Source organism: Lissotriton vulgaris, chromosome 6 (assembly GCF_964263255.1).
Source record: "Lissotriton vulgaris chromosome 6, aLisVul1.2, whole genome shotgun sequence".
In the NCBI taxonomy this organism is placed as follows: domain Eukaryota; kingdom Metazoa; phylum Chordata; class Amphibia; order Caudata; family Salamandridae; genus Lissotriton; species Lissotriton vulgaris.
The window spans coordinates 1,397,903,643-1,397,918,534 of record NC_141694.1 but is presented as its reverse complement, the minus strand read 5'-3'; positions in this window follow the sequence as shown (position 1 = coordinate 1,397,918,534).

Sequence of the window (14,892 nt, the reverse complement as noted above, 5' to 3'; positions counted from 1 at the left end):
GTGAAGCTTATAAGTGGTAAGAAAATTAAAGACTCAAGAAGGTTCTGGAGAAACATTAACAATCTAAAAAAAGGCTTGTAGGTCACCAATAATAATAATGCCCATTCTTTCAACACACCCAGTAGGTGGGCCAAGTCCAGAAACTCTGGAACCAGCAATCCCTAAGGAAAACCATTCTCTGTTCGAACTTGAGGGACTAAGTTACTTAATTGATGCAAGCATTAGAGTGATAGACGGGCCTCGCTCTAACTGCCCACCGGGCACCAATGGCATCCTGCAAGCCATAATAAAGCAGAGTACAACAATATGGGAAAAGCTCTTGACAATAATATTCAACAAGATTCTGCGATCGTGGGATATGCCAACGAGCTCATGAGGCCCAATCATCCATCCATCAATCATCGATCCGATCTTCAAAGGTAATTATATATCCTTGTTAAGCAGCTACCGACTTATAGCCTTGTTAGATGTGGAGACTCAAACATTTTTCATCTCTATTGCTGCATGATGTCCCGGAATGGACAATGAAGTCAGGAAAAATGCCTTTAAATCAAACAGGGTTCATGAAAATACAAGGCACTCTCACAGGTTTGATGGGAGCATGTTGCTAATGCAGAGAGAATATATTCGCAGCCTGTCCCTATATTTGTGTTTTGTTGACTTCAAGGCGTCTTTCGATCGCGTACCTCATGGAAAGTTGTGGTCAAATTAGCAGATTGGGGCATTCCTGCCAAACTTTACAACCCATTAGGAGGCTCTACACCGAACTACTTGGGTGAATACCAAAGTGGGGGACGGAAGGCATCTTTCAAGGCTGTATCAACAACAATGGGACTGAAGCAGGGGTGTGTTCTTGCCCCCCTCTTGTTTAATCTGTGTATCTCTCACAATTCAGGAGTCCTTGAAAAAGTGCCTTTGCATGCCCCAAGTCTGGGAGTGTCATGTTGGGATGCATTCTAGTAGCTGGGTGTGGGCGGAGCTAGGGGGCCAGAGGAAGGGGAGGAGTGGACACAGGAAAGGGACAGTTAGAGTAGGGACAGGGACTGGAGCAGATGTATAAATAAAGCTCAGTAATATAAAGCATAGGCTAAGCGTCTGTCCTTATTTGAATGTCACGATATGACAACTGGCGACGAGGGTGGGATGAGGTGACCTGCCATCCCCTGCAGAACAAGAAAGAAGCCCTGTCCCGGGCACCAGCAAGGACGTGGTTGCCGTCGTTACCTGTGTGCCCGATGAAGCCGCCGCTTATAGACTGAGGCCAGCGGTAAATGAATAGCCCCACGATCAGGTGATCGTGTAGAGCCCCCGCATGACCAGCGTGGCTGAGCGCTGCAGCTACAGCCCCGAGAGCGTTGGTTCGCGCCAAAACAGCGTGAGTGCACCATGAGTACCCCTGAAGGGTTTGAGGTCAAAGAGGAAACTGGGAGCCCACCCTAGCCCTCCTGAAGCACCCTGAGGAGTGAGGGGTGTCCAGAGAAGCGAGGGACCCCTGTGGAGGCGCCGGAAGAAAAGTGCAGATTTTGCCGACATCGGGGTTCACCCCCGATGCGTGAGAGACAGCAAGTGGACAAAAGGAAGACGTCGGGAGTTTATCCCTGGCCTACCTGAAGGGTGGAAAGTGGCCAAAGAACGTGGACTGCGCTGGAAAAGACCTGTTGGCCGTGGAAAAAGCTCCAGGTGAGTGTCTGGTGTGACTCGGTGAGCTGGAGACTGAATGTATCCCAAATCTCGTGGAGAGTGAGATTTCCGGGCGGCCATCTTGGAGTCAGGCGGGTTTTGTCCCAAACCCTGTTAAGTATCCAGAGCGGCCATTTTGAGGTCAGGCAGGCAGAGGTGGAAACAAGCATTGGCAGATTGGATCAAAACAAGCATAGGCGACTGGAAAAACAAGCATTGGCAACTGTGATGAAGTAAACATTGGCAACTGTAAATGAAACAAGCATTGGTGACTGTAACAAAACAAGCATTGACACATGCAAACAAGCATTGGCGAATGCAAGTAAAGAATAATAAAGCGCTGAAAAGACAACGACAAACAAACACATGCAAATGCAAGAAGCAGTCTAAGAAGACAGGCATTGATAAAGACAAGGAGAGAAATAGTACAACAAGCATTGGCAAAGGCAAACGAATAAGCACTGGCCAATACAGGGAGTGCAATAGAACAAGCATAAGCTAATGCAAGCAGAGGAGCGAAACTAGCATAAGCAAATGCAAAAGACAAATAAAGACAATGGTGAGCACAAACAAGCACTGTTGTAAGCAACGAACGTGGAATGAACAAAAGTGACCGTTAGCAACAAGCGCTGGCGAAAGGCAAGATTTACAGCGCAACAAGCACAAGCAAACGTACGCTTCAAGTATACGCAAGTCCGAGCGAATGCAAGCCTCAATGTAGACACGCACAGCCCACGCAAATACCGAATGTGACAAACACAAGCAAATGCAAATCTAAAACACCATAAGCACGAGCCAAGACAAACACAAGCATACCAAGCACGGACGAATGCAAGTTCCGAAGTCGACGAGCACAAGCAAGTGCAAATCCTGAATGCACCAAGCAAATGCAGATCCCGAACGTAACAAACACGAGCTAAAGGCAAGTACCAAAGTAAACTTTCAGCACCACGCAAAGATAAATGGTCAACAGTAAGAAGAGCTAAGGAGTTAAAATGATCCAGAAACATGAGTAAACGAACATCAAGGAAGCATTCTCTCATCATTGAAACCACTGGATAACCTGTGCCAGGCCGAAAGAAGCACAAGAACAAGATGTCACTGGTGTCACGTATCATCGCGGAAGAGCCCCAAATCACCTGCAGCTAGCAGGCAACTCAAAAGAAAGTGGGGATTTGCTGAGTCACGCTTGGTGTAGCTGAGTGGCGAACCTTCCCAGAATCAAAGGAAATGACCAGACACAGGACCTCGGCAGAAGAAGGTCAGCAAATAAGACGGGAGGCAAAGTGCACAATCCTGCGACTGTAGCAGACGGAAACTTTCTTCCCTCATGGCGGTGGTTACAGCAACCCATCGGTCCAATCCCTGCATTGAAGTACCGCCCCCAGTGACCCAGACTGACAGTCAGAGTTTGGGCCCCAAATGGAACTGGTGGCTGGAATCATTGGACGATTTCCTCGACGCAATCGGTGAACGAAGAGATAGAAAATGTCTGACACTACTTCTCCAGCTGATAGGTCATGAGGGCCGACGTTTAGTCAGAAGATTCCCTGAAAAGGATACAGAGACCTCTGAGAGACTCCAAAAGAAACTACGTACCCATTTCCATGCACCAGTAGACGTGGATCATGCTCGCATTGCCTTCACCACAGCACGGCAGGAACCAGGAGAACCACTGCCAAAATTCATTGCCCGATTGCAAAGATTGGTACCCGGCTGCTACTTCAATACCTTTACAAATGAAGAAGCCGTTCGGCTTCGGATAATCGAAGGCTGTTCAAATGCAGACACGAAGCGCAAGATCCTTCAGGGGCAGTGGTCGCTAAGGAGAATCATCAGAGGGGCCGAGGTTGGAGTGCGGGTCGAAGTAAGAGACATATCAAACAAAACCAAAAAAAGGGAAGGTGAAGGCAGATCAGAGCCAAGACAAAAGAAGAGACAAAGCGTCATGAAATACTCCGAGTCACCAACCCGAAAGACCAGGATGAGTTCGGATTGTGATAGCGACACTGATATAACCTTAAGGAGTTATTCAATCTCAAGGAGTCAGTCAACAGATGGTGCAAACGGTTCTGAAGCGGAGGAACTGTCAAGTGGTTCAGATCGCACCAATGGACCAAATAACAGTCTGTCCAACAAATGCGCAAGAAAGACAAAACATAGAAGACTGAACCAATCAAGTCAACACTGGAAATCGGTACACGACCACACACAAGCATCTCACTGTTCGAGAGACGAGTCCGAGGAGACGTCAAACAGGAAAACACACCACACCGGTAACACAGATGTCAGTACACCAAACAAGTGTGAAGAGGAAGTGCACCGCATAAGGTGGACTGATTCATCCAGACAACGAAAGGGGGAAGACAAACGCGTGCATGACACTCAAAATAATGAAGAAACGGAGAGGAGGTCATTATCATCATGCGAGAGAGACAGAAATGAAATACCTTGGGATCAAACTCAAGACGTGAGTACGTGGTTATCGAACAACCTCTCCAGTGAATTGACAACAAAGACGCCTCGAGAAAGATACCCGGAGAAACACCTCAAAGACAGCTCTGGCGTGCAAAGCAACTCGTCACGGACTACCCAGTTCCGAAGTCCACCCGTTAAGACATTCTCAAAGGAACGTTCTCAGAGGGAATTGACAGAGAACTCCTCTGATTCAGAAAGCATGTCGGTCCGATCCTTCGAGTCGACAGAGTTGTGGTCCCGTCAACGGCCACGGCGCCAATCACCCGAACACATCAGAGAACAAAGGGACATTCTTCCCGTCAAGAGCGACACGTCTCACACCAATGTCAATGCACACTCGATCACTCCACCAGACAACCTGTCATGTCAATCACAGGTGCATCAAGACACAAATACTACACCGTCACCCCGGATAGGGGCAGCGAGGTTGACTCGAAGGTCCTATAAAAGAAAAACAAATATAGTGGCCATTAGCACCCAGATAAAAACAGACCAACCAGTCGATCTGCAAGGGAAGCCAGATGTGTCAATAGAGACAAGTCATCATTGGATGAGAATGAAACACACAAATACCCAGCCGGTCCCAGGGTTCCAGGAGCGAGCGGCAGTGGGCGAGACAACCAGAGACAGCAAATCAGTCTCCAAGCCATACCAAGATGATCTCCGCAGTTCTTACCCTACCGGCTGGTATCCAGGACTCGGAACAGGAAGACAGTGTTGTTCTCCACCGGACAAGGCAAAAGGAAGCAAAAATACATGCAGGCGCTCGGAAGGGAACCAGAACAACATCCCCTCAGAAAAGAGATCGAGCGTCACTTGAACAAGAGTCACAAAGGAGGACAGACTGCCGATATCAAGCTGAGCTCTCCACAGACACCTCAGACACTGAAGGTGAGTGGATCACTCAGAAGTTGAGTGAAAACCACCATGAATCTGAACAGATGCACATCACACGAGAATTTGTGCAAGTGCAAAGATGCACTCTTGTAATAAAGGATGCTCTCGTCGAGGAGGCAGAAGGCTACACAACGCAAGCTGAGATGTGTCTCCATAGTTCAAGCGAACAGCCCGCGGACTCGTATGGCTGATCTAGGACCTCTAAATATGTTGAACGCTAAGTTCATTTAGTTAACAAGGGGGGAGATGTCATGTTGGGATGCATTCTAGTAGCTGGGTGTGGGTGGAGCTAGGGGGCCAGAGGAAGGGGAGGAGTGGACACAGGAAAGGGACAGTTAGATTAGGGACACGGACTGGAGCAGATATATAAATAAAGCTCAGTAATATAAAGCATAGGCTAAGCGTCTGTCCTTATTTGAATGTCACGATATGACAGGGAGGTCTCCCCATATCAAACATTCTCTATGCGGATGACCTATTGTTGAAGAGTCAAACATGAGTGGGGATGCAAAGACTAATAAATGAGCTCTCCGGGTACACAACAAATAACCATCTTGAAACCAATCTTAAAAAGACAAAAGTTGTGTCACTCAGGAAGTTCATTGCTGGACAGTGTCAGTGGTGGTTTAATGGCTCACCAATAGAAGAAGTAACCTCCTAAACATATCTGGGAGTTAAACTAGACTCACTGGCCTCCTTCACCCCAAGAAAGATAAGATCAAGGAAAAAGCCACGGTTTTAACTTTGCGTTCAAAGCCATTTCATTGTCAATGAGTTGCATAGTATGGGGGATGATGTTTCATAGCTTATCCACATTGTAGCTGAAGGACTGCCCTCCACTTCTCGATCTTTTAATAGGTGGAACCGGTGCCAAATGGACGATGGTGGATATAAGGGTTCGGCTTGGTGTGTAGGGTGCAACCAGCTGTTGCAGATTTAAAGGTTCTTTCGTTCGATGTTTCCTATGTGCATAGGTCTTTCAATGTAACCCTCTGTTCAACACGTAGACAATGAAGGGCGGCCAGGTTCTGCTAGGCCGCCCTTAAGCAAAACATTAAGCAAAACTCGGGCTGTGGAGTTCTGCACCACTTGCAGTTTTTAGGTCTCGGCTAGGCAGCGCGCAAGCGCATGCGCTCTCTCTCCAAGACATCTAGTAGTCTATAAGAGTGCTGAAACTCCGCCTACTGCTTTGTTATTTCTTGCTGCTTGCCATTGGTTAACTTTGGCTTATTTGTTAGCGGGCTTATAATTGGCTATTTAGCCGATAGGTAACTTCCGGTTATTCTGGAAGCAGCACCGCCTAACTACAGTATTGTAACGCTTACACAGCACAATTGTCTTTTTTTAAAGTCAAAGCATCAATGCAGGGGAGACTGCATGGAGCTCCATGCCTCCGTGTAGCCAGGTGATCCTTGACTCCTACCCCCCTCCGGCAATGGTACGTTGAGGAGCCCTCTGGCGTTTGGCTCTCTGTGAGGCTGCTCGGTGAATTCCTGGCAAGGGGATCGATATTTGGAAATTTGGGATCTGCTCTTTGTTTCCGAGCGCAGCCTCGGAACCTATGAATTGTGACTCTCGCAGCCTCGAGGTGAAATACGAGCTGGCAGGCGAGGTGACACGTCTGGCAGCATGCCTGTATTCCTCCATTCTTGCGTCCTGAGTGAAGGAGCGCGAGTGAGTACGCCGGTATGGTGGAAAATTAGTGGAGCGAAGCCAGTCTCCCGCTGCACTTGCTGACTTCATCTCATCTCTCAAGCAGAATTGGAGCGAGGCAACAGATTAAGGATTGAGGAGTGAGTGGATGAAAATTTTCATTAAAACAAAAAAACACAGTAAGAAATGAAAGGTTTTTATGGGGAAGTGGCAAGGTGGTAGGAATTAACTTGGCTGGACCTGGATAAATAACAGCGTATAAAGATGGACAACCGAGTGGGGGAGGCAGAGACAGTATCCTTTACTTATGAATGATTCACCTTTGAGCTTGAGCTGGGGGGGTCTGGAACTTACAGCCAAGGAAGATTTAAGGTATTCTCCGCCCATACTTACCCTGTATCATGGTAACTGCGAATTACAAAGGAGAAGGGGGAGGAGAAGGGCGCCCTGACTGACATAATCTCTGCAATCGTGACAGCTGAGGAAAAATTCTGCACCCCTTGTTGGGGTCTGTAAGGAAGCTCTTTTTTGTACAATGCATCAATCTGCCTCCCCTGTGAGAAAAGATGGGAGAGAAACGCTGCCCTGCAGCGATACCTGTGCGGAGAAGTTAAGACATCTGGGCAGATATAGCAGAGAAATTAACTTGAGCTGAGCACAGGGATACAGGAGAAAATGCGTAAATTGTTAAATGCACGGATCAAAGCCAGAGTTCGCCGGCTTCAGGCAAAAGAGGCAGCCAGGATGACAGGTAAGGAATCCTCGGAGAAGCCGCCCGGGCTTAACTCCACATTTGAGAGCTCAGATGGGCAGGAGTCCTCCTCCATGGAACCTTTAAATCAGAATAGTGTTTCAGTGAGCACGACACTGTACGATATGAACGTGATAATTGCCAGTCCAGAAATATCTCAGTTGGATAATACTGACTCCAGCGGCCCCAAAAAAGAAAGAACTGCTGCTGCCAAGGAGCCAAAGCAATTCCCTTTCTTTTAAAAAAAAAACAATGTGCAACCTCCTGTTAGCCATGCTCTTACTTTACAGCCTACAGGTGAAAACTTAGGGATTAGTCAACTTGTGACTGTCTCAACACAAGCAAATCCTGCCATAGCCGGACCTGCTATAGCCGACCCTGAGTTAAATGCTGCACCGTTGCCGGGTCTGATACTCCATCCAGACGTGGAGTCGTCGCTGCTGATTGCACAAAAGAACCCCTGTCCTGGAAACATCGAATCAACACAAGCCTGTATCCAGTTTAAGGGTATCTCGAACACCCTTGATCCCTCAAAATCAAAATCTGCTTTGGTGAAACCCAGATACAACCTGAATCCGCATCACAGAAGATTGCCTCACCACTGCCTATGAACTACTGCATAGATAATCAGCCACGTTGCGACTGGAGAAGATTGAGGATGCAGTCTCAAGCTTTCCACTTAGGCTTCAAGAAGCCGAGGCCCGAATCTCAACTCTTGAGGACCAGATGATGGAGGTCAGAGAAGAGGTTAAGGTGATAAATAAAAGCAAACGGGCGCTCGAAAATAAATTGGATGAGCTGGAAAATTATACACGAAGATCCAACCTTCGAATAGTTGGAGTCCCTGAAGGGATAGAGGGCTCAAACACAGTTCAATGGGTGACGTCGTTCATAAAACAAAAAGTAATCCCAGAGTATGAAGGGGACCTGACTATAACTCGGGCGCACCAGGTACCTGACCATTCCTTTCCTAACTCTACGCTGCCACGTACAACCCTTCTAAATTTTACGGATTTTCGCATAAAAGAAACAATGCTATCTAAAGTGATTCAGCAAAGACAGTTTGCAGTTAATGAAGCAACTGATTGCCGGATTTTCTCAGATATGTCAGCAGCAGCGACGCGCAGGAGGAAGGAGTTTGTGAAAATTCTTCATCTATTCAAAGCTAATGGCGCCCAGGCCACTATTGCTCAACAATCCAAATTGAAAGTGTTGGCGAAAGGCAAATTCTATATGCTGTCAGATTTAGATGAAGTTCAGGAATTACTGAAGGAAATTTCACAGGGCCAAAAGGGGTGAATGGAAGGAATGGAAATAGAATAGAGCTAAAACCCTTGGGTGCCAAATAAAGGAATGGTCAGTTAAGTGAGTGATCTTTTTTGGAGTAATCAATTCTGCAATAACTGTTTTGAATGAATCACTAGATGTTAAGTATGCCAAGGTTTTTTGCACACTATTCACTGCGGGGGGAGGAGGAGGGATCCTAGGGGTGTAGTAACATGACACCCGAGTTGTTAGGGGAAAGGGAACTGTGGCTGGCTTGGGGGAGGAAGGAAGGACCACAATTCGGGAGGAAGGGTCTCAGGGGTGGGCAGCGGAGCAATATGGAGGGGAAGTGGGATATATGGGGTGGGTAGGGAGCAAAAGCAAGGAAAAAATGAAGTCCTGTATGTTTTCCGTTTGGCTATTTGTCAATCAAGGTTTTACACACTGTATTAAGAGAATGAACCAGCTACAAAATTTGCCAAATATTTCGGATTGCTAGCAGGGAGCAGTTAAAAGTAGTGTCATTCAATGTTAATGGCTCAAATAATAAAAAGAAAATGCAGGCCATAGAGATGTGGATTAAGACAGAAAATCCCTCGGTAATTCTGCTACAGGAAACTCATATTCCATCCATAAAATTACCTGATTTTTTTGTGTTCCGCATGTTTAATAGCGACATTGTTTATTTATATTCCTTTTTAGTATTCCGGTTCTGTGGCCCAGTGGAGTACTTCCCAATAGGGGACCAGTAGATTGACCTGCGCTAGAGTTTTTTCCCCCAAGGTACCTATACCCCAGTAGGTTTGGTGGTTTGTAGTTTGTTTTGCACTGTTTTTCTCGGTGTGGCTCTCCGCTCCTGAATTGTGTTTTAGCATGACTGTTTTATTCATTATATTTTTTATCGAGCACTATGGTTTGTTTTTTGGTGTTGGTTCCCGCTTTTCACTTTAGGTTCACTCTGGTTCGGAGGATCATTTGATTTTACTTTATTTTATTCCTTGCCTGTGAGGAATTGGTTGGTTTTGAGCACCTTTCTTTGGGCACGAGTGGCACTGCATTCTTTCAGACGGGTGAGAAGATAGATACGGCACTGTAATATTTTGTTCTGATATAATGTTTTTTGTAATATTATTTTAGTACCCTTGTCCTGATGAAGCCATAAAGATTCAACTGGTGGAAACACGACAGCGACTGCGTCAACATCATTGTGATTAGGAGTCCCCTTATAGTTTATTTGTGTTTGTTTAAATTCAGGCGCCTTATACAAAAGAGTGTTGTGAGAGAATTTGCATCTCAGGCGCTATGAGGATCTCCCTTGTTGATTTATATCACTCGAAATTAGGAGTGTATATTTTGTGATAGGTCTTTTTTGAGATCTTTCTTTGGGTACACCTTGTATATGTATTGTATATATTGTATTTGTGATTTGTATATATTTGATTGTATTGTATATAGTTGACTTTGCCCTCTATATTTATTTGTTGTGTGCCATCTGTTTCCTGTACATGTTTATATGTCCTCAGAAACTTGCGATTGATTTTCTACACATTAAGTTGTATAGAACAAGATAATTAATTTTTTCATGTTCTTAATTAAATGTCGAATTAATCCCTCAATGCTTTTCATTACTTTTTCATCTTCTTGATGTTCCTTGTCCAGGTATGGGAGGTTAATATGGGCAGAAACCCTGTTATATTTTCAGTTTTTTGTGTTCAGGGCCTGGGCCTCATACCAAGGTTTTTACTCGATCTCGGAATCTCAGAGGGGGACAGACATTTTTTTAAACAAAAACATTCATGCAGAGCTTATAAATTCAGAGAGCGATGACCTAGGGCTTTGGTGTGGGCCACATGCACAATTAAACACAGACAGAGACCTATAACCTTTGTAAATTTTTTTGCGCCAGTTGAAGATAACTTTATGATATATGAAGAGCTGTTTCAATCCTTATAGACTGTTATAGGAGATGTGATTATTGGAGGAGATTTTAATATTCTTATAGATCCAATATTAGACTCCACTACTCAGACAAGAAGACAACTAAAACCAAAATCTTTGAAAGTTCTCCAAAATTACAAAACTACTTTTGATCTTCATAACCCGTGGCGCTCAAACCATTTAACTAAAGCAGAATTTACGTGCTGGTCAGGAAGATTTAAGTCCTCATCTCATATAGATTTGTTTTTGGTCTCTAGGAAACTACACTTTAATCAGCAGAGATTTCTTAACAATGGATTCTCTGATCACGCCATGCTGGTTATAGAGTTTCATTTAGAAAATTATGTAAGAACTCCCCAACAGTGGGTTTTTAATGAACAGTATTTGAGTGACGAGTATGGATTAATTCTATGAAGATAGAGATTAAAGTATGTATTTCTTGAAATCGTGAGTCCACTCCACTTAATATCACCTGGGACTCTTTAAAGGCCTTTATCCGTGGAATTACCATTAGTAAGGATGCAGCAAGCTTAAAGGCAGTCAGAACTACGAAGAAGATCCTAGTGCAAAGAGTACAAGTACTGAGCTCTAAAAGGCTTCATAATCCATCCAGCGCTAACCAACATCAGCTAGATCAGGCCAAACGGGAGCTCAGCGCTAACTACTATGCCCAAAGTGAAGATGTTTTACGACAACAATGTCAGAAGATATATGAAAAAAGCAACTTCACAGGTAGATTCCTAGCCTGGCAGGCTAGGGAACAAGCTGCTGCTAACTTAATTAAAGTTTTAAAATGTCCGCTCTCCCACTTAAAGACAGATGATCCGGTTAGAATCAGAGATATCATGCTTAACCACTATGGTTCTGTTTATAGCCAGCAACAAATCGTAGATACTCGAAGGCTAGAAACCTTTCTACGTAAGTATACAATACCCTCGCTCTCTGCAGTAGAACAACTAACCATGGCTAGTCCATTCTCTATGGAAGAATTAGAGAGAGTTATCAGGAATCTCCCTAATGGTAAGGCCTGTGGCCCAGATGGGTTTCCTTCAGAATTTTGTAAGGTCTATTTTTGTGCTTTTGCTGATTTTTTTCTTATTTTAATAAATTCTATGTTAGAGGGATGCACAATACCGGATTCTTTCAACCAAGGCAATGTGGTGAGCCTTCCGAAGAAGGGGAAGGACGCTAAGGACCCAAATTCCTATCGCCCAATAACTTTATTAAACTCAGACTGCAAAATAGTAACAAAACTTCTATCATTACGTTTCAATCATTGTACAGCAGAATTGATCCACCCAGATCAGAATGGTTTTATCGCGGGCAGGCAGCTCATTATAAATACTCATTATTTAATTGAATCCTCGGATTACTTTGAGACAAAAGGGATTTCTGCTTTGGTTTTGTAATTGGATGCTGAAAAAGCTTTTGATTTGGTGGTATGGGAGACACTGTTTATTATTTTGGAGCACTTTGGTATATCTGCTAAAATTATATCTCTGATTCGTAATTTGTATACCAATGCTAAAGCTAATGTCATCATTAATACCTCAATGGTCGGGTCAGTTTCAGTTAAACAAGGCAGTAGACAAGGGTGCCCTTTATCGCCAGTTCTCTTTGCTTTTTTTATCGAGCCCTTGCCAGTCGCATTGAGGAACTATGCGGAAATTCTCCCCCCGATTCCATCAATGGCTAAAGTGAAACTGTATGCAGATGACATCATACTTATTGTTAAACCTGAATTACCAATTCAAGCAAAAGTATTTCAGCTATTCGAGGACTTTGAAGCCCTGGGAGGGTATCGTATAAATAAAATAAAAAAACTGAAATACTACTTTGTGGAGGTAAAGCTCTGGAACTGCATCCTGATATACGTTGTTGTATTAATAGTAAGCCCAAGATATATCTTGGAGTCTTTTTTTCGGCATCGGTCAGAGACTTGTACGACCTGAATTTTAATCCCCTTCTTCAGAGAGTTCAAACATTGTTTTCACGTTGGAAAGCTTTACCATTAACCATTTTAGGTCGAGTGGCATTGATAAAAATGTCTGTCCTCCCCCTATTTAATGTTTTGTTTTCAACTATTTCATGTTTTCTACCGGGTCCTTTTTTTACTCGGGTAAAATCTATGTTTACAGCCTTCAACTGGGCAAAGAAAACACCTTGTATTGCACTAAGCATTTTATATGAGGATTTGGATCAGGGGGGGCTCGTCCTGCCAAATCTCAGGGACTATTACAATGCATATTTTGCACAGTATCTATCAAGGTTTAAATGTCAAACTCATACTAAAAAATGATATATGAATTCCTTTTTTGATTTGATGTGTAAAGAAAATCAGATACTAGCCCCTCTGCAGATGCTTAAATCCTCCAAATTAGTCCGCTATAAGTCTTTATTATGGTTCTTTAAAAATCACCAGGCTCTGTTTAAAATGTACTAGATTCCCTTTATTAATTTAACAACTCTATTGTCCAGCATTCTCCCACCGATTGGGGCTGCACAATGCCTAGATGTAGCCTGTAACTGGGCTGGGCAGGATTTTTTAAAGTTTCAGATTTTGTGAGAGATGGGGGTTGGATTACCCTGGAGGAAATGTCACAATTAATCCCTAGAAATTTCATCCTATTAGGGTCATACAACACTGTGTATAGGTTTCTTGTCCAATTAGACACCACTCAGATGGGTCAACCAAGTCAATTGATAAATGAACTCTTAATTAACGCACCCGACAGAAAACCCGGGGTTTGGAAGCGCTATCTCGCCCAAAGTAGGAAGGTTGATTTAAGTCAGAAGGCGATTAAAAAATGGCAGGATCAGGAGAACCAGGCAATGCCCTTAAATATTTGGTCAGTTATTAACAGATTTAATTTCAGCACATTACGAGGGGCCAATTGGCGGAGAATGTTATTTTTTAGCAAATGGTTACTCAATCAATCAATCAATCAATCAAAATACACTTTATTCGATTTGATTAAAATCATAAAAGCCAATAAAAACACAATAATATATACAGGTTAAAAAGAATACATACAGATCTTCAGTTTTAGCGACGCATTAAACAGTCATAAATAGCAGGACATATATATCAACAATCATGATACAGCATTACCCTTGTTGAACCTTGATTTTGTTCTAAATGCTGCAACTAAAAAGCTAGCCACAGAATATGTAATAAAAATATTGCCTAAAGACTGCAAGTATAACAGGGCAGGCCTGACTTGTATAAATCCAGCTTCTTTTAAGACGGATAATAAATATTTAATTCTTGGCTCCCTAAATGCACTACAAAACATCATAAAGTGCAACGTGTCCTGTGTAGAAAAATCGTCACATTTACATGGAACTCCTGATTCCGGCGTACTCCATTGCTGGAAGCAGCCCAACACATAAGGAATTTGATTAAATCTAAATTTAATTAGGAGGTGTCTGTGTAAGGGTTTAGTTACAAAGGTGAGGTAGGGCTCTAAGATGGGGAGGATAACAGCATATAGTGTGATCTTACTGATGTTTTTGTCAGCTCAAGTTCCTCCCGAGCCAGCCTTACATTCTCCATGAAATGTTTTTTGACCCATTTGATATCCTCAACCCTGATAGAAGATGGCAAATTAAATAATCCTGGGCGACCTAGTTTTTCGAAAGCTGGTCGTACATATTCTAACCAGGGGATTTTCTTCCTGTGATCAAGAGACATAACGTCTTTCAGGATGGCATGATTAAGAGAGAGTTCTTCGTTAAGCCATAACTTCAACCAGCACGTTAGGGGAGCCAATCTCAACTTGTCTATGATGTAATCTAGACCCAACTCTGCATGCATCGAAAAAGTAGGGGTGGATTAGGGGACAGAGAGAAGTTGTTGAAGAATTTTCTTTACTACCCTTTGTAGAAGATCGTGAGACATGTACCCCCATAAAGGTGCGCCATATGTAGCTATTGCGATGCATTTTGCGTTGTATATTTTTAGAAGAGCCTCCATGGGTCTTGATCCCAACCTGTTCGCGAACCCGACAAGAGCTGAAGCGGCTCTAGTCATTGCCAGCTTTTTTAGCTTGGTCTGTGGACCCCAGGTGCCCTTCTCATCGAAAGTAACGCCCAGGTAAGGGAACGATGTTACTCGGGACACAACCTCTCCTTTACAGTGCAATGAAATAGTTTTACACTTCTTTCGGGCCACCACCATGGTGTGGGACTTCTTGGTGTTGATTTTAAGATCTAACTGGTCCATGAAG